General features: G+C 44.3%; 1 protein-coding gene across 1 annotated transcript in view; it reads left to right on the forward strand.

The window, feature by feature from the left end:
- LOC145992465 (uncharacterized) overlaps window positions 1–24,274 on the forward strand; it is a 69,067-nt gene that overhangs the window by 193 nt on the left and 44,600 nt on the right. The window lies entirely within an intron of this gene.

The raw sequence follows: 24,274 nt of genomic DNA on the forward strand, positions 1-24,274 counted from the left end.
TAGCCACAGTTCCATCTTTGGTTAACCTCTTCGACACCTCGGGCTATTCCCAGCCGAACCAGTACGGTATCCTGGCCCGCAACAAGAAGGTGCCCGGCAAACTCAAAGACGAGAAGGACGGTGATGTAATTCTCGAGTTTGCAGGTCTTCGCGCCAAGGCCTATGCCATCAAAGCCGAGGGCAGCGTTACCAAGAAGGCCAAGGGTGTAGGTAGACAGGTTGTACAAAAGCATCTCGCATTCGAGGATTATGTTGAATGCCTGAAAACTCGCTCACCTGTTCTACGAAAAGAGTATCGAATCCAGAGCGTCAACCATAAATTGACAACCAACATTATCAGGAAGATTGCTTTGGATGCGCACGATGATAAGAGGTGCATCCTGAAGTGCGGAATTCACACACTGCCATGGGGGCACTATCGCTTAGCAGAAAGCAAAACCTGCAACATATGCCCATCTTCAACAGAAGATTCATAAAAACAAAACAAAACAAAAAAAAAAAAATCATTTTGTTAGTCATTACAAAAAAAAAACAAAAAAAAAACACTGACTGTCATTACAAAAAACTTTGACCGTATTCTTAAATAACCAGCATGCCTATGAATTTGTTCGGTTTCAAAAAACAGATCATTATGGAAACCATACCAGATCATGAAGTCTTACCTTCCGTGTTACCTAAACTCAACGGTCTGTTGATCATTCACCTCAACAGCATTTGGACGAAATTGGATGAGGACGTGGGCAAAACTTTTTACGTCTTCAACAACAATTTACATTTCTACGAAATTCCGATCGGTGGGAAACTTCAAATCACTGTGAATCCGGAAAACGTAGGCGAAATCAAAATATCTACCGGCAAGAACATTTTTCGAATCAAGCACGACAAGATGCTTTCCAACATTGCGTACGATGTGTCTGCAGGAGATTATCTTTACATGGAACTCCTCGGAGATTACGACAAACTCATTCCTCTCTTCGTAGAATTACGAATCGTCTATCCTATTATAAATAACCGTTAACCAAAAATGCCTAACGACATTTTCGGCAACACCAAGCGTGTAGACCATGCAGAAGAGATTCTCATGTTGGACGTTCGAGTTAAGAAGTTGAGGACCGATTTGATCGCTTTGCAGGAGACCTTAAACAAAAGTTTAGAGTCGGAAATCGCTACGCTCCAAACGCAATGTCTCGACCCCATTCTGAAAATCGATTCCGAACTGAAAACGCTCATAAAAAATTATGTCGACGTACCTTCTTACGACAACGTTCAAAATATACAGTTGAGCGTGGATTCGCTTCAAAATGATTTGGCCAAATTACAGCAATTTCAATCGAAAAATGAAGATTTGGAAAAATTGAAACTCGAAATCGAAGAACGAACTTCCGCAATCGAAAAGAATTTCTCCGAACTTCAAACCGTGGTGAACGATATTGATATAGAACGCTTGCACGTCGTCGTTTCCAAATTACAAGAAGAATTCACCGGCACGTTGGAAGAAATTAAATCCAAGTTACAGACTTTGGAAGATACCATGACGAACCTACCATCGTCGGACGAACTGCAGGTCATCGGTAAAAGCGTCGCGAACATAAAAATTCAATTGGAGGCCTATCAAGATTTCGAACACATTCAAACCACCATCGCTACGCTTCAGGCGTCCTTGGAATTGATCAACGACGAAATTTAAAATATTCACGCCGAAGCGAGAGCGTTGACGAGCATTCAAGACACGTTGAGCACGGTTCAGCAGAAGATCGAATATTTAGAAAATTTGAACGTCGAATCCAATCTCGCTCATTTTCATCACGTACTGGACAACATACAGGGTGACTTGGAATCGTTACGGACGAGCGTACCTTCGAGCGAAGATTTGGAAAAATTGAAAACGGCGGTGGCGGCACTATCCGATTCGAGCGACGTCAAAAGTTCGTTGAGCCATCTCGAGAGTAGGGTGGCCAATCTCCCCACCTCCAAAGAATTGCACGGTTTGAAAAGGAACATATCACGTATGCTGAAACGGCTGGAAACGGAAACGGCGAACGTGGAACAGATTCGAGACGAAATCAGTTCGCTGGTGTCGACGCTGCTCACTTCGCAGAGCGTAGCCGATCTTCACACGCAGTTTACAGAGATGCGAAGCATCGTGAACGATCTTACCGAGAAGAGCTCGAAATTGAATCAAGTCGAGAACCTTCAGAACATCGTCGACAACATCAGAGATCAAGTCGGAGTGCTGGAATCCACGCAGGAATCGACGCTGGCTTCTTTCGGTGCCAAGTTACAAGAACTCAACGAAAACTACAAGCAGTTGAACGTGGAAGTGAAAATCAAACCGTCGTTGTCTGCCGTAACGGATACCATAGTCGAGCATTTGCTGCCTATCGAAAATAAACTCGGACACGTTCACAGTAATCTGCTCGGCGTCGACACTAAATTCGCTAAACTGCATTCTCTGCAAGCCATCGAAATCAACAGCGTACCCAATCAACAGAGAATCTCCACGTTCGTCGAAGGTAACAAACTGTACATGTTACATCCTTATCATCCGCACTACAAGTTTCTCCTCGATGGCACGATTCAGATAAACGAATTCTCGTACTGGTCTCACGGCAGAAAAGCTAGCGTTCCCACCATGACTTTGATATCGAATCGTGGTGTCCAGAAAGCTGGAAACATTCCTCTGGCACGTTGGAACGAAACGCGCAACATATATGAAATACACGAAGACGAAGATCTTACCGTTTTCGACGTGAGTGCCGGCGATAAGCTGATCATTCAAAACACAGGTGAGGTACCACCCTCGTTGAATCCCATCACGCTGGTGCTTCTTTTGAAACGTAATCTCTAAAAAATGTCTAGGCAAGCCATCGTCGAAGAATTGCATAAACCTGCACGCCGTAACTACGAACGTTTGGCTGTGGTAACCAAGGGCGTCGACGACCTCTGGCAAAGTGACCTCGTGGAGATGAGTAGCGGCAATTTGAAAAACGTACATAAATTGAACAAGGGCAACAAGTACCTCCTCACCGTCATAGACATATTTTCGAAATTCGCATGGGCTCTACCTTTGAAGGCGAAAACGGGAACATGCGTCACGGAAGCATTCAAGACAATTTTTCGCGAAAGCGGCGGCAGACAACCACGGTTTCTGCACACGGACAACGGTAGAGAATTTTACAACGCCGTATTCCAAAAGTTTATTCAAAAACATGACATTCGACATTATTCGACCTTCAGTCACATCAAAGCCAGCATCGTGGAAAGATTCAATCGAACCTTGAAAACACACATGTGGAAACGATTCACGCTTCGGGGAAATTACAAATGGGTCGACATCCTGCCGGAACTCGTCAACACCTATAATGATACGGTACACAGAACGATAGGCATGAAGCCAGCCGACGTTACGAAATCTGACGAGCAGCGTTTAATTTCTACCGTTTACTGTCCAAAGTACACACCCACGACAAAGAAAGCTAAATACAAAATTGGAGACCAGGTGAGGATCAGCAAATTCAAACGCACCTTCGAGAAGGGATTCACAAAAAATTGGAGCACGGAACTCTTTACGGTGGTTCGAGTTTTACCCGGAAACCGACACACGTATATAATAAAAGATAGTAGCGGCGAGATTTTGAAAGGAAGATTTTACGAAGAGGAACTCTCTAAAACGAAACACCCCGACACGTACCTCATCGAGAAAGTATTGCGTAGGAAAGGTGACAAACTGTTTGTCAAATGGCTGGGACTTCCGGAAAAGAGTTGGATCGACGCGAACGAAGTGATCTTGTGAGTACGTGGAACGTGGTGAAGCGTCTACTGGATCCGGAAAGTCAAACGAAGAAAAAGAACGGCGAGTTGCTTCCCGACAGCATCCGCTGTCTGATCGTAGGTCCTTCGGGGTGTGGGAAAACGACACTGCTCGTGGACAATTTTCTCCTCGCACCGAATTGGTTAGATTGGAAGAACAGGCACCTGTACGTGTTCTCGAAAAGTTTGGAGCAATCCAAATACCAGCAACTGATGAAAGGGTACGATGGTCTGGACATTGCAACGTTTGCTTCGGAAATAAAACCACTCGACGATTGTCGTGAAAATTCAGTCGTTGTGTTCGACGACGTCATCCTGGAAAATCAAAATGAAATTCGCAACTTTTTCACGCAAGGTCGTCACAAAGAAATGGATTGCTTTTACCTAGCTCAAACGTTTTCCAAAATTCCAAAACAGTTACTACGCGACAACGCTAATTTCATATGTTTGTTTCGTCAAGATCACACCAACCTCAAGCACGCGTACGATGACTACGTAGGCGGAGACATGAACTACAATCAATTTTCGGAACGCTGCTCTTCTTGCTGGAACAGTGACGATTTCGGATTCGCGACGATCGACATGACGAGGAAACCCATCGACGGAAAATACAGAAACAAAATCAACGACTTTCTAAACGTTGCAACGTTGTGAGAAACGACGTGTATAAATAACGTCATGACGAAACGAAAAATCGAAGACGAAAATCTCAAGCTTCGCGATTACCTCGCGAAACGCTTCAAAGGTTGGAAATCCGAGAATCGCGGATTCTACGAAGAGAAGAAACGTCAGGATCAACCCGTGATCGATGCCATCAGCGGTCTAGGTAAAGAAATTAAAAGTGTCACGGAACAAAATAAAAATTTGATCAACGAACTCGTACCACTCGCAGCTAAAAGTTACGCTGTACCCACGCCCATTTCGAGCATTCCTTCGACGCCGTTCGAACTGAAGGACGTACCGACACGACGTCGAGCCATAGGCAGCACGTCTTCGGATAAGATCGAGTTGGGACCTTTGGCACGAGACTACCTGAGCACGGGGAAGTTCGACAAGGATGAAGTGTTCGGATTGTATCCGAGCATGGAAAGCAACGAGGGCGGCGGTGTGGTGTGGAAGATTGGGAAATCGAAGGTGACCTTCGAAGGCAACGACATTAAAGTCAATTTAGGCGACAAGGATAGTTGGAACAGGTATCCGGGTACGGTGGGACTGTGGGAACTCGTCGCCAAAAAGCAGCCGAAAGATTACACCGACGAAGATTACCAAAGTTACAAGGAAATTCTGATCATGACGGATGCCTTGTACCAGAACAACGACGCCTCGCAGAATAGGGTGAAATCGAGCAGCGGCGAGAAGTACAGGAATCTCATCAAACCGATTTGGAACCAGGTCAAATCAGGCAGCGGCGTCAAACGCTACAACACGTTACCCAAAGAATTCGTTTGGGTGGACGACGTTAGGAAACTCGTGGACCGATTGTTGGTGATAGCCGGTGAAGAGAATGCAGGCAATCGTAATTTCTACAACGAGAAGGTTGGCATCGTGGACATGATCAGCACGAAACTTTCCAACTTCATCGTGAACGACGACAAGGGCATAAGTAGAGGCACTTGGCCGGTTGACAATAATCTTTTGAGGCTCGAATCATCATTTGAGGCTACCCTAACCTACCCTAACCTACCCTAACTAATCTACCCTAACCTACCCTAACTAACCTACCCTAACTAACCTTACTAACCTACCCTAACCTACCCTAACTAACCTACCCTAACCTAACTAACCTACCCTAACTAACCTACCCTAACCTAACTAACCTACCCTAACCAAACCCAACCCAACCTAACCTAACTAACCTACCCTAACCAAACCCAACCTAACCTAACCTAACCAAACCCAACCCAACCTAACCTACCCTAACCAAACCCAACCCAACCCAACCTAACCTAACCTAACCTAACCAACCTAACCTAACCTAACCTAACCTATCAAAGGGCCTGAGGGGTCCATGTATTTTTTATGTCTGGCAACACTGCTGGGGGCCTAGTGTTGGCAATACTGTGGGCCCTTACTGTAGCCTTTTATGAGGGGACTTATTGTCCCCTTTTTTACATTTGGCAACTCTATTGGATGTTCCTCCTTTGAGGCTTGGGTTTTGCCAACCCATCCGAAGAAAATTCTACTATATGATCTTTCACAGGCTAAGCTAACCTACAAATAGGAGTTGGCAGCACCGACGAGGCTCGAATCATTATTTTGAGACTCGAATCATCATTTGAGGCTCGAATCATCATTTGAGGCTCGAATCATCATTTTGAGACTCGAATCATCATTTGAGGCTCGAATCATCATTTGAGGCTCGAATCATCATTTGATGCTCGTCGGTGTTGCCAACCCACTCTACAAAAATTCTGCAATATGATATTTCACAGGCTAAGCTAACCTACAAATAGGAGTTGGCAGCACTGACTTATAAACCCACTGGGTCCTCTTGGCATGTTTTTTCATGATGTGTTGCTAGGCTATTGGGCATCTTGGCGTATACAATGTATATATTTTGAGGGGGGTTATGGCTTTTTATGCTGTACGAATACTGGGAGCTTGACAGTGAGAACCAACAGAATAGGTAAACCTACATCCAGGAACTGGCAAAACTAGTTTCTGACAGTGAATTTGAAATAAAATATTAAACAAAATACATGAGTAAGCACTGTGGGTACAAATAGTACCAGTGTTGTGCCCCCAACTCCAACTGGGGAACTGGGGGAAATAATTGTACAACAATTTGTACCTAATTGTACAATACTTGTACCTAATTGTACAACATACATATACACAGACATAAAAGAGAGAGCCTTCCCGCAACTTACTTCATGTACAATTTATATGATTTTACAACTGTAAAAAGAAAGCATATGTGTTCTGTATGTACACATTTATTCTTATTTTTTGAAGTTGAATGAAAGCACATGTTTTTACGTTCTCGTAATAGTAACCTTGCTCCACTAATTTTAAATTGCTTCCATCCGCTTTTTTTTCCGTGTTATTTCCGTATGCACGCAACATTCGAATGAAACACGGAAGGAATGTTAGTATAGCAGGCTCCGAGTTTACAATTTATTAAATTAAACAATAATTTATGTAAGAATATACTTGGACTTACCGAACACAAAATAATAAAAGCACATGTGAATGTTTGCGTGTGTTCATGTTATATGACGACTGAGTAAAAAAATAATGTTGACTCCCCGAAAGATAAAGTTCCTGGTTCGACATCAGATGCATGCAAATTTTATGTTTTGCTCTCCAAAATCTTGATTTTATGTTTGTGCTATTTGTCATACAGCAGAGGAGGAGAGGGGGAGAGAGGGGAAGTACTATCAGCGCCATCTATTAACAAACAATAGAACTATTTCCATATGCACACAACATTCGCCGTCAAACTTTTTCAACACCCAAACATTTTAAACGTCTTTACGTAGTAATACGATTAGCTGAAGATGTTTAAAAGAGTACTCTTAGTCGACGTAGCTAATTGCTAGGGCCCTTATATTACTAAAATATTCTTTAATTTACATATTCTCATACCGCCATATGTTGTTCTAGTTGACTTCTTCCAAAAAAATGCTAATTAGCGAGAGTTAATTAAGCAAGGCAAGTAAAAGAAGCAAAATAGAACAACATACGGACCGGCGTGAGGATATGTAATAATTCGATTCAGAGGTGGATGGAATTAATATCAGGGGATATTTTGCATTTTTTCCCTATAATGTACAAAACATTTACCGTACATAATCTTTTCCATTTACAACAGTATAAAATAAGAGGCATGTGTGACAATATCCATATTAATTAGGAAGGTATGTTGTATGCTAGGTTAGCTAATTGCGTTTTTTTTTTTTTACAGCTTTACTGTATAGAGGGAGGATGGAAAAAGAGAGCTCTACGGAAACTGACAATATTGTACGCCCGTGAAAATTATATATAAATAACACTTAAGCGTATTATCTGCTCTCATGTCAGATTTAGCCAACCTGTGAGCTGTAGTGTTTAGGTGACAAGCAACCTGCTCAAATATGATACTGTTGACAATATTGTACGCCCGTGAAAATTATATATAAATAAGACTTAAGCGTATTATCTGCTTTCATGTCAGATTTAGCCAACCTATAAACTGTAGTGTTTAGGTGACAAGCGACCTGCTGAAATATGATACTGTTGACAATGTTGTACGCCCGTGAAAATTATATATAAATAAGACTTAAGCGTATTATCTGCTTTCATGTCAGATTTAGCCAACCTGTGAGCTGTAGTGTTTAGGTGACAAGCGACCTGCTCAAATATGATACTGTTGACAATGTTGTACGCCCGTGAAAATTATATATAAATAACACTTAAGCGTATTATCTGCTTTCATGTCAGATTTACCCAACCTGTGAGCTGTAGTGTTTAGGTGACAAGCGACCTGCTCAAATATGATACTGTTGACAATATTGTACGCCCGTGAAAATTATATATAAATAAGACTTAAGCGTATTATCTGCTTTCATGTCAGATTTAGCCAACCTATAAACTGTAGTGTTTAGGTGACAAGCGACCTGCTCAAATATGATACTGTTGACAATGTTGTACGCCCGTGAAAATTATATATAAATAAGACTTAAGCGTATTATCTGCTTTCATGTCAGATTTACCCAACCTGTGAGCTGTAGTGTTTAGGTGACAAGCGACCTGCTCAAATATGATACTGTTGACAATATTGTACGCCCGTGAAAATTATATATAAATAAGACTTAAGCGTATTATCTGCTTTCATGTCAGATTTAGCCAACCTGTGAGCTGTAGTGTTTAGGTGACAAGCGACCTGCTCAAATATGATACTGTTGACAATATTGTACGCCCGTGAAAATTATATATAAATAAGACTTAAGCGTATTATCTGCTTTCATGTCAGATTTAGCCAACCTGTGAGCTGTAGTGTTTAGGTGACAAGCGACCTGCTCAAATATGATACTGTTGACAATATTGTACGCCCGTGAAAATTATATATAAATAAGACTTAAGCGTATTATCTGCTTTCATGTCAGATTTAGCCAACCTGTGAGCTGTAGTGTTTAGGTGACAAGCGACCTGCTCAAATATGATACTGTTGACAATATTGTACGCCCGTGAAAATTATATATAAATAAGACTTAAGCGTATTATCTGCTTTCATGTCAGATTTAGCCAACCTGTGAGCTGTAGTGTTTAGGTGACAAGCGACCTGCTCAAATATGATACTGTTGACAATATTGTACGCCCGTGAAAATTATATATAAATAAGACTTAAGCGTATTATCTGCTTTCATGTTAGATTTAGCCAACCTGTGAGCTGTAGTGTTTAGGTGACAAGCGACCTGCTCAAATATGATACTGTTGACAATATTGTACGCCCGTGAAAATTATATATAAATAAGACTTAAGCGTATTATCTGCTTTCATGTCAGATTTTGCCAACCTGTAAGTTGTAGTGTGTAGCAACAAGTTATTACGTAATATAATGATGTCATATCAGTCGTGTTGTTTTCTGATTGGCTTAGTGTCTCGACTAAAAAAACAGAGATTTTGATTGGCTAATAATTTATATGTGGTGTTTTCTGATTGGTTTAAGTAAGCAAGATTTCTATTGGCCGTCTAATTCTATATAAGCCGGAGCACAGCGCTGATTTCTCACCTCTGCTGGATTGGCAGAGGAACCCACGTGGCGGGGGATAGAACCTGAACGGACTCCACCAAAGTATAGGAGACTAGAAGCATATAATTTGGCGGAAAAAACCCAAGTAAGGTCATAGAGAATATTTCAAAAATAGATTTTTTTTAAAAAAGTTAACAATTATATTTTGCATTGCACAGCATTCGGTATTAAATAACATACCCCCAAAAAATCTGGGGATAGAACCTGAACGGGCTCTACCAAAGTATAGGAGACTAGAAGCATATAATTTGGCGGAAAAAAACCAAGTAAGGTCATAGAGAATATTTCAAAAATAGATTTTTTTTTTAAAAAAAAGTTAACAATTATATTTTGCATTGCACGGCATTCGGTATTAAATAACATACCCCCAAAAAAATCTCTGCATTATGCGTTCTGTAAAAAATTGCCCTACGTGCCAAACTGCTGTGTCAAGTAAAAATTTTCAAAGACACTGTCGTACTTGTGTGCCGGGAAAGCGAATATGTGCGACCAAACTGTGCTCTAAGTGTGGAAAAAATATTACTATTGCCAACTTCAAGCGACACCAGCTTACTTGCAAGAGCACTGAAACATCTCTACCGCAACCTTCCAAGCGAAAGGTAGAAGTAACCTCTCTCGATGCATCGCCACCTGCCAAACGCGTCAAGCTGGCGAAGAAAGCAGACCGATTTGCGTTTGAGTATTTATTAGAAGATTTTGACATAACATCAGACAGCTTCTGCGATGTGCGTAGTTTTCTGGAGAGGGAGCGAGCTAAGATAATATCCATCCTCAACGATGTATTGGCCACACACTCCACTAAATTCTATGCTGTGCTATGCTGCAAGTATAAGAAACCGACTGATGAAATATATAAATTCTTCCATGCCACAAAAGCAAAAACACTGCATCAGGCAGATGTCACTGACCTCGACAGCATCTACGACAAGTTTGTCGAGGAGCTTGTGGCAAAGCACGAGGAGCATCAGGCTGAAGGCTCGGGCGGTTCGCTGTGTGGCGACCCCCACGAACTTTGTCTGAAACTTAACAAATTCCTGCCACTGGCAGGGTCTAGCTATATTGCCCTGCCACCCGAGGTTGAAGCAAGGAAAGCGGTTCTCAATATTCAGAACAAAGACACCAAATGCTTCCTCTGGTCGGTGCTGGCAGCATTGCACCCTATACCTTGGGAAAACAGTCCACGCTATGTTGCACACTACAAGCAGTATGAGTCGGAACTGGAGGATGCAATGACCGGGATTGCCTACCCTGTAGAAGTCTCGCATATTCGCAAGTTTGAGGTTCGTGCTCGTGACTTGTTGGGCCTGCAATTAGCCATCAATGTTTACGGTCTCACCGAGGCAAACAACGTCTACCCTATTCGGGTAAGTGATGTAGATGATGATAGTGCACAGCGAATTGACCTCCTACTCATCAAAAACGAAACCCATCACCATTACACCCTTATCCGTTCCCTCTCTCGGCTTGTTTCGAGCCAACGGAGCAGTCATAGTCACCATGTTGAGGTGTGTCGCAGGTGCCTGTCCACTTTCGACAACCGAAAACAATATAAATTCAAACACTCTCGAGGACCCAACATTGCTGCTGAGAAGCTAGCTCGCCACATGCTCTACTGTGGTACCAACAAGCCTGCACGAACTATCCTGCCCGAACCTGGTGCAGTAGAGAGCTTTCGCATGCACAGTGCTATGGTGAAGCATCCTGCCTTTATTGTAGCAGACTTCGAGGCCTTTCTTCAACCTCTGTCTAACTGCGAGCCCAACCCCGAAACATCCTCTACCATTCCTTTCCAAATCCACGAGGCCTCGAGTTACTCCTATGTTGTGGTGTGGCGAGACCAACATATTGCCTCCGAGCCCTATGTGTATCGCGGTCCCGACCCGGTCAAACACTTCCTGGAGAGAATGCAACAGGAAGCCATCAAGATAGGGAAGGTGCTGTTGGCCCCCAAGCCCATGCTGCCTCTGTCTCCCAAAGACAAGCATCAGCACGAAATAGCTCTAAATTGTCCTGTTTGCAACTCAGTCTTCACTGACGATAACAAAAAGGTCCACCACCATGACCATTATGAGACCGGAAGCTACATTGGCCCGTGGTGCAACAGATGTAACTTGAGAGCCAGGGACCCGCGCTTCATACCGGTCTTTTTTCACAATGGCTCGGGATATGATTTCCATCACTTGGTCACACATCTAGGGTACGACAATGCGAGAATCAAGGTCCTGGCGCAGAACGAGGAGCGTTATATTAGCATCAGCAAGTGGGTGCCGATCCCCGACTTAAAAGACAGCAGCATCGAGCTTCGGTTCCTCGACTCTCTGAGGTTCCTCCAGGCAAGCCTGGATGCTCTTGCTGGGAAGCTCAGAGACGACCAACTAGCCATTACCACATCAAGTTTCCCGAACTTAGATGTCGCACTCATCAGACGTAAAGGGGTCTACCCCTACGAATACGTCACCGACCCTTCCAAGTTCGAAGAAAAGTTGCTGCCTCCCCAGGATAAGTTCTACAGCCAGCTGAGAGGTTCAGGTATTACCGACGAGGAGTACAAGCATGCTCAGTCTATGTGGGTCAAGTTGGGTTGCCGAACTTTTGGTGATTACCACGATGCATACCTGAAGCTTGATGTGACGCTTCTTGCCGATGTGTTCCAGGCGTTTCGGGCGACTGCGATAAACATTTACAACCTGGACCCTGTATATTTTTACAGCCTTCCTGGACTGGCATGGTCGGCCATGCTCCTGCTGACTAAAGTTAAACTTTCACTTATCTTCGATGTTGATATCATGCTTTTCATCGAGAGAGCTATCCGGGGCGGCATGGTCCAAGTGTCGCAACGCTTCGCACACGCCAACAATCACCACATGGCCACTGGTTACGACCCCTCCCAACCATCAAGCTACATCATGTACACTGACGTGAACAACCTTTACGGGCACTCCATGATGCAGCCACTCCCAACAGGACAGTTTGACTGGGTTGATCCTTTATACCACGACATCGAAAAAGAGTGCGACAAGTTTGGGTTTTTTACCGAGGTGGACCTTGACTTCCCCGAGAAGCTGCAGGATACATTCTGTGACCTTTCGCCTGCTCCGGAATTCAAATGTCCACCTGGCTCGGATCAACCAAAGCTCGTCATGGACTTGGAGCCCAAAAAACGTTATGTGCTACACTACCGGAACCTCCAGTGGTTAATGCAGCAAGGGGTCTCGGTCAAAGCAGTTCACCGCGTGCTCTTGTTCAGGCAGTCTCCATGGTTGAAGTCGTACATCGAACTGAACACCGAACATCGCACTGCCGCCATTTCGGAACTTGATCGTGATTTTTTCAAATTAATGAACAATGCGGTATTTGGGAAGACCATGGAGAATGTGCGAAATCGCGTTGATGTGAGGTTGGTGACGAAGAAAACACAGTGTCGTCGACTTGTTGCAAGCCCGCTGTTCAGGTCTCGAACAATTTACAAGGAACAGATGTCTCTGGTTCACATGAACCGGGGCGAGGTGTTACTCAAGAAGCCCATCTATGTGGGAGCTGCAGTTTTGGATCTGAGCAAGTTGTGCATGTTCGAGACATATTACGACATACTACGTGCACACTACAACCACAATATCTCGCTCCTCTACACAGACACAGACAGCTTGGTGTACCATGTTCGCACGGCCGATGCGTATGGTGATATAGCCAAAGTTCCAGCTCTTGTCAAGCTCTTCGACACATCGGGCTATCCCCAGCCAAACCGGTATGGAATTCTGCCCCGAAACAAAAAAATACCCGGCAAACTCAAGGACGAGAAAGACGGGGATGTGATTGTGGAGTTTGCTGGACTTCGGGCCAAAGCCTATGCGATCCGGGCTGAGGGTTCTGTAACAAAAAAGGCAAAGGGTGTAAGCAGGCAAGTGGTTCGGGAGCACCTCAAGTTTGAGGATTACCTCGAGTGCCTCAGAACAAAATCGCCCATTCTACAAAAAGAGCATCGTATCCAAAGCGTTGATCATGTGCTTACAACTAATATTGTTAGGAAAGTTGCTCTAGATGCACACGACGACAAGAGGTGTATTCTTGAATGTGGTATTCACACATTGCCTTGGGGGCATCGTCGTTTAGAAATAAATAAGAATTGCGCACAGTGCAAATAATTAGCACTCACCGCCACACACAAGAATTTTCACTAACTCAAAAAAAAAAAAACATTTTGTTACTCAGTAAAAAAAAAAAAACACTTTGACTGTCATTACAAAATAAAACTTTGACCGTAGTCTTAAATAACCAGCATGCCTATGAATTTGTTCGGTTTCAAAAAACAGATCATCATGGAAACCATACCAGATCATGAAGTCTTACCTTCCATGTTACCTAAACTCAACGGTCTGTTGATCATTCACCTCAACAGCATTTGGACGAAATTGGATGAGGACGTCGGCAAAACTTTTTACGTCTTCAATAACAATTTACATTTCTACGAAATTCCGATCGGTGGGAAACTTCAAATCACTGTGAATCCGGAAAACGTAGGCGAAATCAAAATTTCTACCGGCAAGAACATTTTTCGAATCAAACACGACAAGATGCTTTCTAACATTGCATACGATGTTTCAGCAGGAGATTATTTTTACATAGAACTCCTCGGAGATTACGACAAACTCATTCCTCTCTTCGTAGAATTACGAATCGTCTATCCTATTATAAATAACCATTAACCAAAAATGCCTAACGACATTTTCGGCAACACAAAGCGTGTAGACCATGCAGAAGAGATTCTCATGTTGGACGTTCGTGTTAAGAAGTTGAGGACCGATTTGATCGCTTTGCAGGAGACCTTAAACAAAAGTTTAGAGTCGGAAATCGCTACGCTCCAAACTCAATGTCTCGACCCCATTCTGAAAATCGATTCCGAACTGAAAACGCTCATAAAAAATTATGTCGACGTACCTTCTTACGACAACGTTCAAAATATACAGTTGAGCGTGGATTCGCTTCAAAATGATTTGGCCAAATTACAGCAATTTCAAGCGAAAAATGAAGATTTGGAAAAATTGAAACTCGAAATCGAAGAACGAACTTCCGCAATCGAAAAAAATTTCTCCGAACTTCAAACCGTGGTGAACGATATTGACATAGAACGCTTGCAGGTCGTCGTTTCCAAATTACAAGAAGAATTCACCGGCACGTTGGAAGAAATTAAATCCAAGTTACAGACTTTGGAAGATACCATGACGAACCTACCATCGTCGGACGAACTGCAGGTCATCGGTAAAAGCGTCGCGAACATAAAAATTCAATTGGAGGCCTATCGAGATTTCGAACACATTCAAACCACCATCGCTACGCTTCAGGCGTCCTTGGAATTGATCAACGAGGAAATTAAAAATATTCACGCTGAAGCGAAAGCGTTGACGAGCATTCAAGACACGTTGAGCACGGTTCAGCAGAAGATCGAATATTTAGAAAATTTGAACGTCGAATCCAATCTCGCTCATTTTCATCACGTACTGGACAACATACAGGGTGACTTGGAATCGTTACGGACGAGCGTGCCTTCGAGCGAAGATTTGGAAAAATTGAAAACGGCGGTGACGGCACTATCCGAATCGAGCGACATCAAAATTTCTTTGAGCGATCTCGAGAGTAGGGTGGCCAATCTCCCCACCTCCAAAGAATTGCACGCTTTGAAAAGGAACATATCACGTATGCTGAAACGACTGGAAACGGAAACGGCGAACGTGGAACAGATTCGAGACGAAATCAGTTCGCTGGTGTCGACGCTGCCCACTTCGCAGAGCGTCGCCGATCTTCACACGCAGTTTACAGAGATGCGAAGCATCGTGAACGATCTTACCGAGAAGAGCTCGAAATTGAATCAAGTCGAGAACCTTCAGAACATCGTCGTCAACATCAGAGATCAAGTCGGAGTGCTGGAATCCACGCAGGAATCGACGCTGGCTTCTTTCGGTGCCAAGTTACAAGAACTCAACGAAAACTACAAGCAGTTGAACGTGGAAGTGAAAATCAAACCGTCGTTGTCTGCCGTAACGGATACCATAGTCGAGCATTTGCTGCCCATCGAAAATAAACTCGGACACGTTCACAGTAATCTGCTCGGCGTCGACACTAAATTCGCTAAACTGCATTCTCTGCAGGCCATCGAAATCAACAGCGTACCCAATCAACAGAGAATCTCCACGTTCGTCGAAGGTAACAAACTGTACATGTTGCATCCTTATCATCCGTACTACAAGTTTCTCCTCGATGGCACGATTCAGATAAACGAATTCTCGTACTGGTCTCACGGCAGAAAAGCTAGCGTTCCCACCATGACTTTGATATCGAATCGCGGTGTCCAGAAAGCAGGAAACATTCCTCTGGCACGTTGGAACGAAGCGCGCAACATATATGAAATACACGAAGACGAAGATCTTACCGTTTTCGACGTGAGTGCCGGCGATAAGCTGATCATTCAAAACACGAGCGAGGTGCCACCCTCTTTGAATCCCATCACGCTGGTGCTTCTTTTGAAACGTAATCTCTAAAAAAAAATGTCTAGGCAAGCCATCGTCGAAGAATTGCATAAACCTGCACGCCGCAACTACGAACGTTTGGCTGTGGTAACCAAGGGCATCGACGACCTCTGGCAAAGCGACCTCGTGGAGATGAGCAGCGGCAATTTGAAAAACGTACATAAATTGAACAAGGGCAACAAGTACCTCCTCACCGTCATAGACACGTTTTCGAAATTCGCATGGGCTCTACCTTTGAAGGCGAAAACGGGAACATGCGTCACGGAAGCATTCAAGACAATTTTTCGCGAAAGCGGCGGCAAACAACCACGGTTTCTGCAAACGGACAAGGGGAAGGAATTTTACAACGCTGTATTCCAAAAGTTTATTCAAAAACATGATATTCGACATTATTCGACCTTCAGTCACATCAAAGCCAGCATCGTGGAAAGATTCAATCGAACCTTGAAAACACACATGTGGAAACGATTCACGCTTAAGGGAAATTACAAATGGGTCGACATCCTGCCGGAACTCGTCGACACCTATAATCATACGGTACACAGAACGATAGGCATGAAGCCAGCTGACGTTACGAAATCTGACGAGCAGCGCTTAATTTCTACAGTTTACTGTCCAAAGTACACACCCACGACAAAAAAAGCTAAATACAAAATTGGAGACCAGGTGAGGATCAGCAAATTCAAACGCACCTTCGAGAAGGGATTCACAAAAAATTGGAGCACGGAACTTTTTACGGTGGTTCGAGTTCTACCCGGAAACCGACACACGTATATAATAAAAGATAGTAGCGGCGAGATTTTGAAAGGAAGATTTTACGAAGAGGAACTCTCTAAAACGAAACACCCCGACACGTACCTCATCGAGAAAGTATTACGCAGGAAAGGTAACAAACTGCTTGTCAAATGGCTGGGACTTCCGGAAAAGAGTTGGATCGACGCGAGCGAAGTGATCTTGTGAGTACGTGGAATGTGGTGAAGCGTCTACCGGATCCGGAAAGTCAAACGAGAAAAAAAAAGAACGGCGAGTTGCTTCCCGACAGCATCCGCTGTCTGATCGTAGGTCCTTCGGGGTGTGGGAAAACGACACTGCTCGTGGACAATTTTCTCCTCGCACCGAATTGGTTAGATTGGAAGAACAGGCACCTGTACGTGTTCTCGAAAAGTTTGGAGCAATCCAAATACCAGCAACTGATGAAAGTGTACGATGGTCTGGACATTGCAACGTTCGCTTCGGAAATAAAACCACTCGACGATTGTCGTGAAAATTCAGTCGTTGTGTTCGACGACGTCATCCTGGAAAATCAAAATGAAATTCGCAACTTTTTCACGCAAGGTCGTCACAAAGAAATGGATTGCTTTTACCTAACTCAAACGTTTTCCAAAATTCCAAAACAGTTACTACGCGACAACGCTAATTTCATATGTTTGTTTCGTCAAGATCACACCAACCTCAAGCACGCGTACGATGACTACGTAGGCGGAGACATGAACTACAATCAATTTTCGGAACGCTGCTCTTCTTGCTGGAGCAGTGACGATTTCGGATTCGCGACGATCGACATGACGAGGAAACCCATCGACGGAAAATACAGAAACAAAATCAACGACTTTCTAAACGTTGCAACGTTGTGAGAAACGACGTGTATAAATAACGTCATGACGAAACGAAAAATCGAAGACGAAAATCTCAAGTTGCGAAAATACCTCGCGAAACGCTTCAAAGGTTGGAAATCCGAGAATCGCGGATTCTACGAAGAGAAGAAACGTCAGGATCAACCCGTGATCGATGCCATCAGCGGTCTAGGTAAAGAAATTAAAAGTGTTACGGAACAAAATAAAAATTTGATCAACGAACTCGTACCACTCGCAGCTAAAAGTTACGCTGTACCCACGCCCATTTCGAGCATTCCTTCGACGCCGTTCGAACTGAAGGACGTACCGGCACGACGTCGAGCCATAGGCAGCACGTCGTCTTCGGATAAGATCCAGTTGGGACCTTTGGCACGAGACTACCTGAGCACGGGGAAGTTCGACAAGGATGAAGTGTTCGGATTGTATCCGAGCATGGAAAGCAACGAAGGCGGCGGTGTGGTGTGGAAGATTGGGAAATCGAAGGTGACCTTCGAAGGCAACGACATTAAAGTCAATTTAGGCGACAAGGATAGTTGGAACAGGTATCCCGGCACTGTGGGACTGTGGGAACTCGTCGCCAAAAAGCAGCCGAAAGATTACACCGACGAAGATTACCAAAGTTACAAGGAAATTCTGATCATGACGGATGCCTTGTACCAGAACAACGACGCCTCGCAGAATAGGGTGAAATCGAGCAGCGGCGAGAAGTACAGGAATCTCATCAAACCGATTTGGAACCAGGTCAAAACAGGCAGCGGCGTCAAACGCTACAACACGTTACCCAAAGAATTCGTTTGGGTGGACGACGTTAGGAAACTCGTGGACCGATTGTTGGTGATAGCCGGCGAAGAGAATGCAGGCAATCGTAATTTCTACAACGAGAAGGTTGGCATCGTGGACATGATCAGCACGAAACTTTCCAACTTCATCGTGAACGACGACAAGGGCATAGGTTACCTGATCAAAATCATCAACACGCTGCCTCCGAAATTTTGGAACGTGGCTGAAGGAAAGGGACTCGTGAACGACATCATCAACAAGTTACCTTTCGAGATGCATCTACCTGGCTACCAGTACTGCGGACCGGGTACCAAACTCGAGAAAAGATTGGAGAGAGGAGGCAAGGGTGTGAATCCGTTGGACGCGGCATGCAAAGATCACGACATCGCCTACAACACCACGCAGACGAATCTGGACGCACGTCACGAAGCAGACAAGAAATTGGAACATGCAGCTTTCGAAAGGTTCGTGAGCAGAGACGCATCGTTGGGTGAACGGGTCGCCGCACTGGGTACCACCATCGCCATGAACACAAAACAAAAATTGGGGTGGGGTATATAAATAACATACAGTAAAAAAAAAACAACATGGCTTGCATAACTGATTTGCCGCACGAACTACTATCTAAAATATTCAAAAAGGTAGTTAACGGAGATGTTAATAAACTTGTGATCATAGCCGGCATTTCACATGGGATGCGAAATAGTTCTCAAGGACCGTCTTCGGGAGATCAGTGGAATGAGGTGTGGCGATCTCGACACACTTCTGTCGGCTGCAGGGGAAAAATTGAACGAGAGGTTGGACGAACTGCACGAGGCGAGGCAGGGGAGAAGACGGGGCACCGATGATTGGAGAAAATCTTAGCAGGAGACGGAAGAAATCATCACGCACATCATCGCGTTTTCGGAAGCACGAACTTTCTTCCTCTGTTAAAAAAATATTCGATACAAAAAAAAATCTCGTGAAAAAAAAATATATATAAATAACACACATTGTGAAAAATTAAAAATTCTTTAACACCCTGAAATTTCTCTTTGATATGACGAGTGAAAAAATGAGTGACCTCCAAGCATTAAAACAAATGCTAAATTTGTCAGTCGAGTATGTAAAAATTCAGGAATTGGAAGTCGACAAACCTTACACGATAACTTCTGGTTCAATCGTTTCTACCCAGTATGGTCCCAAGGTGCGTCTGTTGCTCAACGGACAATACAGTCTATTTTTACCACATCGATACGCCAGCATGTTATCCGACGAGAAGCTAGCTATCTTAATCGAGAACAAAACTCGAATCGTGTACAAGGGGACAAAGGAACTTCTTGGTAAGAAAACAAAGCATGTAATAGAATTTGTGTAACGGGGCTACGCGGAGTATATATAAAATAACATCCATTGAAAAAAAAATCTCAGAACATTTATATATAAATAACATACCGTGAAAATAACACATAGAGCATCAACATGAAGCCCAAGGGTGTCGTGTACCAGATACCATACTCCAATTTAAAAAATCTAGGTGCCCTCGATGGGTTACTCACCAAGAAACAACGCGAGAAGAAACGTTCTTGCTTGTCGAAAGGACACGGAATGAAATTGCTGCTCAGCACACCTCAATTGAAAAGATTGCAGCGTTCGCGGAAACAGCAAAAGATCGGAGGTTTCATATTCAGCATCCCGGCCATCCTGGCAGCATTGGGGGCCGTTGGAAGTTTGGCCGGCGGAAGTGCCGCCATCGCGAAAACCGTCATCGACTCGAAGAAGAACAAGGCCGAGTTGGAAGAACAGAAACGTCACAACCTGGCCATGGAGAAGAAAGGAGGAAAGGGCGTGGTGAAAAAGTTTAAAAAAAAGAAACAGCAGCACTCACCAACCGAGACATTGAATCTCTGATCGAACCGTTACGAATCAAACACTTCAGAGGAGTTTTCATGTCCGACTCGTTACCTTCAACCGTCAAAAGAAGAGAATGTGGAGTAGTCAACTTGGACAATCAAGAAAATCCTGGCACGCATTGGATATGTTACCACAAAAACGATGACAATAACAAAGCATTCGTTTTCGATTCTTTCGGAAGCGTTCCACCTACAAATTTAGCCCATTATCTGAAAACGAACAAAACCTCTATATACTACAACGACGAACGCATTCAAGATTTCGGAGACGTGAACTGCGGTCATCTCTGCCTCTCCGTGCTCGCGTTTCTCTCTAAAATAAATAACCCTACGATCGAAGATTTCCAGAAAGCACTGTGGAACCTGAAACACGATGGGCCTGTTCCATCTCACGAGCGAATCTTCAATCTTGAAACTCACGCTGCACGACGACATCGTCTATCCTAAATCCGTGGCTCTGCGTGCATTCTACAGCATGTACCTCATACCTAACGTCACGCATCACAACAACAAAATTAGTGTCGGAAGCGAACACATCGTCGTCACGCCAGGCCAATACAATCTTTCCACTTTGCAAGCTCAGTTACCCAAAGGCACGTACCTTTCTCAAAATTCGGTCACGCACAGAGTGGAAATCCTATCCGCGACGGAGACCGTGGACCTTGGCACCATGGGAGAACTTTTAGGTTTCGACAACGACACGAAACTCGAAGCTGGCATCAAGCACGTAGCAGTCAATATTCCTAAATTTCTAGCCATAGAGACTCTGAACGTACACTGCAACGTGGCGGAAGGAATGATCACGAAATCCTCGGACGGATTGTTAGGAAGTCACAAGCAGACGGGAATCATAGCCACGTTCAAACCAAGTTCCGAGTTCATGGAACCGATCATCTACACGCCCTCTTCGCCGATCTATTTTCCAGTATGTCGTAACCGCATAGACGACATAGAGTTGGTGGTGACGAACGAGAAAGGAGAGGTGGTGGATTTCGCAGGTGCAACGACCACTGCCATCGTGGAGATCAGCGTATAATAAATAACACACATAGTGAGAATGGAGCAAATCGAAAGTTACGAATTGCAATCTTTCCCTCCCAACCGTCGCACGTTCGCCAATCTCAACGAGGCGAACAGGGAGATCGAATACGATGTGGACGTAGGCGACGGGTTCGTTCATCCTCACAGAGCGGACCTCTACCTTCAATTCGACGTGGTGAAGAAAGAAAGCGGAGAAGCCTTTCCGCCCAATGCCAATTTGATACTCGTGGACAACTTCGTGCCTCACCTGTTCTCGCAGGTGGAGGTGAGGAAACACGGTACCGTCATCGACAGAATCGATTATCCAGGCATCACGTCGACGGCAGTGGGAACATTGAAATTATCCAAAACGGACGCAGCGTACTATCAGGACGGGGGCTTCGAAGCAGGAACCAAAATATCGACGACAAGTCACACGGCGCTCTTTCCCATGCGTCTGCTGCCCGGTTTCTTCTCCGACTATAAGGAGATCATGTGGAAGGGAGGACTGCGCGTCACGTTTCGAAGAGCGGCCAACGACAACGACGCACTGATGCGATACACCAACTTGAACGCCGACGGCACGCCGATAGCCAACACATTACCCGAAGCGGCGAAATGCGTCATCCGGAGCATGGAATTGAGAATGCCGATCGTGGAATACGAAACGAACTACGCCCTCAAGTACAAAGCGGAGATCTTGAAAAGTCCCCAGGTGTCGATTCACTTTCACGGTTACCAGTGCGTGCAGAAGTTAGCGTCCGGAAGTCACATGGGATTCGACGTGACGACGCAGTTCAACAACATACAGTTCGACATGCCAGATTTCGTCGTGGTGCTCTTTCAGACCGGGCGCGATAATAACCAGGAAAAAGATTCCAGCAAGTTCGACGACTGCAAGATCAAGAACATTTATCTGAAGAATGGTAGGAACGAAGTGTTCCCGCGCGAAAATTACAACCTCGACATGACCAAAGACGATTACCTCAAACTTTACGAAGCGTTCTCGGCTTACAAACGCGTGACCGAGGGAAACGTAGACATGTACTACACGCCCAGCGAATTCAAAACCCACAGGCCGATGTTCGTCATCAACACATCTAAGAGAAAGCAGGTGGTGGTCAACGATCGCACCAACATCAAGATCGTCTGCGAGTTCAACAGTCCGCTGCCCGCCGATACTCTATGCAGCGTCATCCTGGTCGCAGAGAAGTCCTTCGTCCACGACGTGAAGAACGAGAGGGTCACAGAGCAGTTTTAAAAAATAATTCGTAAAATAATTGCCACATACTAAAAAAATCAACAAAGTTATATAAAATACAATGTAAGTTAGTTCGGTGCGCAAATAAAAAAAATTAATAATTCACAAAACTCTCTACAGAGGCATTGTTGGCGGCTTTGATAGCCCCACGACCATTATATAGAACTTTTTTGGTGTTGGGCACCACGCACTCCTGGCGGGGTTATAGAGGCCAGAAATCCTAAAAAAAAAAAACAATTATTATTATTATTTTTTTTTTTTTGCTTGCGTCACAATACAGGCACGCGCGCGTGTGTGTGTGTGAGTGTGGCACATCGTTCCCGAAAAAAAGAGAGGTTTACAAAGGTCACGATATACAAACATTTGACCGGGACTTGGAAAATTACGATATGGCGCATTCGCTCACCACTGTTGCCAGCTATAGGTCTCTCTCTCTCTCTTCATCTTACAGCAACGTTGGCATCTCTCTTTTTTTTTTTTTGGTTGTAGGTGGGTTGCTAACACTCTCTAGTTAATAATGCTACATATCATACACGCACACGCACACATATACTGTGTTGCCATCCATCCATCTTTTTCTTTCTCTAGCCCTTGCCAAGTAAAAAAAGGGGGTGTAGGTAGGAGTTGGCAACACTGCAAGAAAATGGAGCTCATGCCTTACAAGAGAAAACCATTAAGGCGAGCTCCACCGAGCTCCACTTTCGGTTTGTGAACCGGGCTTATTGCACTACGACGAGTTGGAAACACTGCTAGTGGGTTTATAAGTCGGTGCTGCCAACTCCTATTTGTAGGTTAGCTTAGCCTGTGAAAGATCATATAGTAGAATTTTCTTCGGATGGGTTGGCAAAACCCAAGCCTCAAAGGAGGAACATCCAATAGAGTTGCCAAATGTAAAAAAGGGGACAATAAGTCCCCTCATAAAAGGCTACAGTAAGGGCCCACAGTATTGCCAACACTAGGCCCCCAGCAGTGTTGCCAGACATAAAAAATACATGGACCCCTCAGGCCCTTTGATAGGTTAGGTTAGGTTAGGTTAGGTTGGTTAGGTTAGGTTAGGTTAGGTTGGGTTGGGTTGGGTTTGGTTAGGGTAGGTTAGGTTGGGTTGGGTTTGGTTAGGTTAGGTTAGGTTGGGTTGGGTTTGGTTAGGGTAGGTTAGTTAGGTTAGGTTGGGTTGGGTTTGGTTAGGGTAGGTTAGTTAGGTTAGGGTAGGTTAGTTAGGGTAGGTTAGTTAGGTTAGGGTAGGTTAGTTAGGGTAGGTTAGGGTAGGTTAGAAAGGTTAGTTAGGGTAGGTTAGTTAGGGTAGGTTCGGGTAGGTTAGTTAGGGTAGGTTAGGGTAGGTTAGGGTAGCCTCAAATGATGATTCGAGCCTCAAAAGATTATTGTCAACCGGCCAAGTGCCTCTACTGGCATAGGTTACCTGATCAAAATCATCAACACGCTGCCTCCGAAATTTTGGAACGTGGCCGAAGGAAAGGGACTCGTGAACGACATCATCAACAAGTTACCTTTCGAGATGCATCTACCTGGCTACCAGTACTGCGGACCGGGTACCAAACTCGAGAAAAGATTGGAGAGAGGAGACAAGGGTGTGAATCCGTTGGACGCGGCATGCAAAGATCACG

This window comes from Lepisma saccharinum, chromosome 9 (genome assembly GCF_977018435.1).
Source record: "Lepisma saccharinum chromosome 9, izLepSacc3.1, whole genome shotgun sequence".
Taxonomy (NCBI): domain Eukaryota; kingdom Metazoa; phylum Arthropoda; class Insecta; order Zygentoma; family Lepismatidae; genus Lepisma; species Lepisma saccharinum.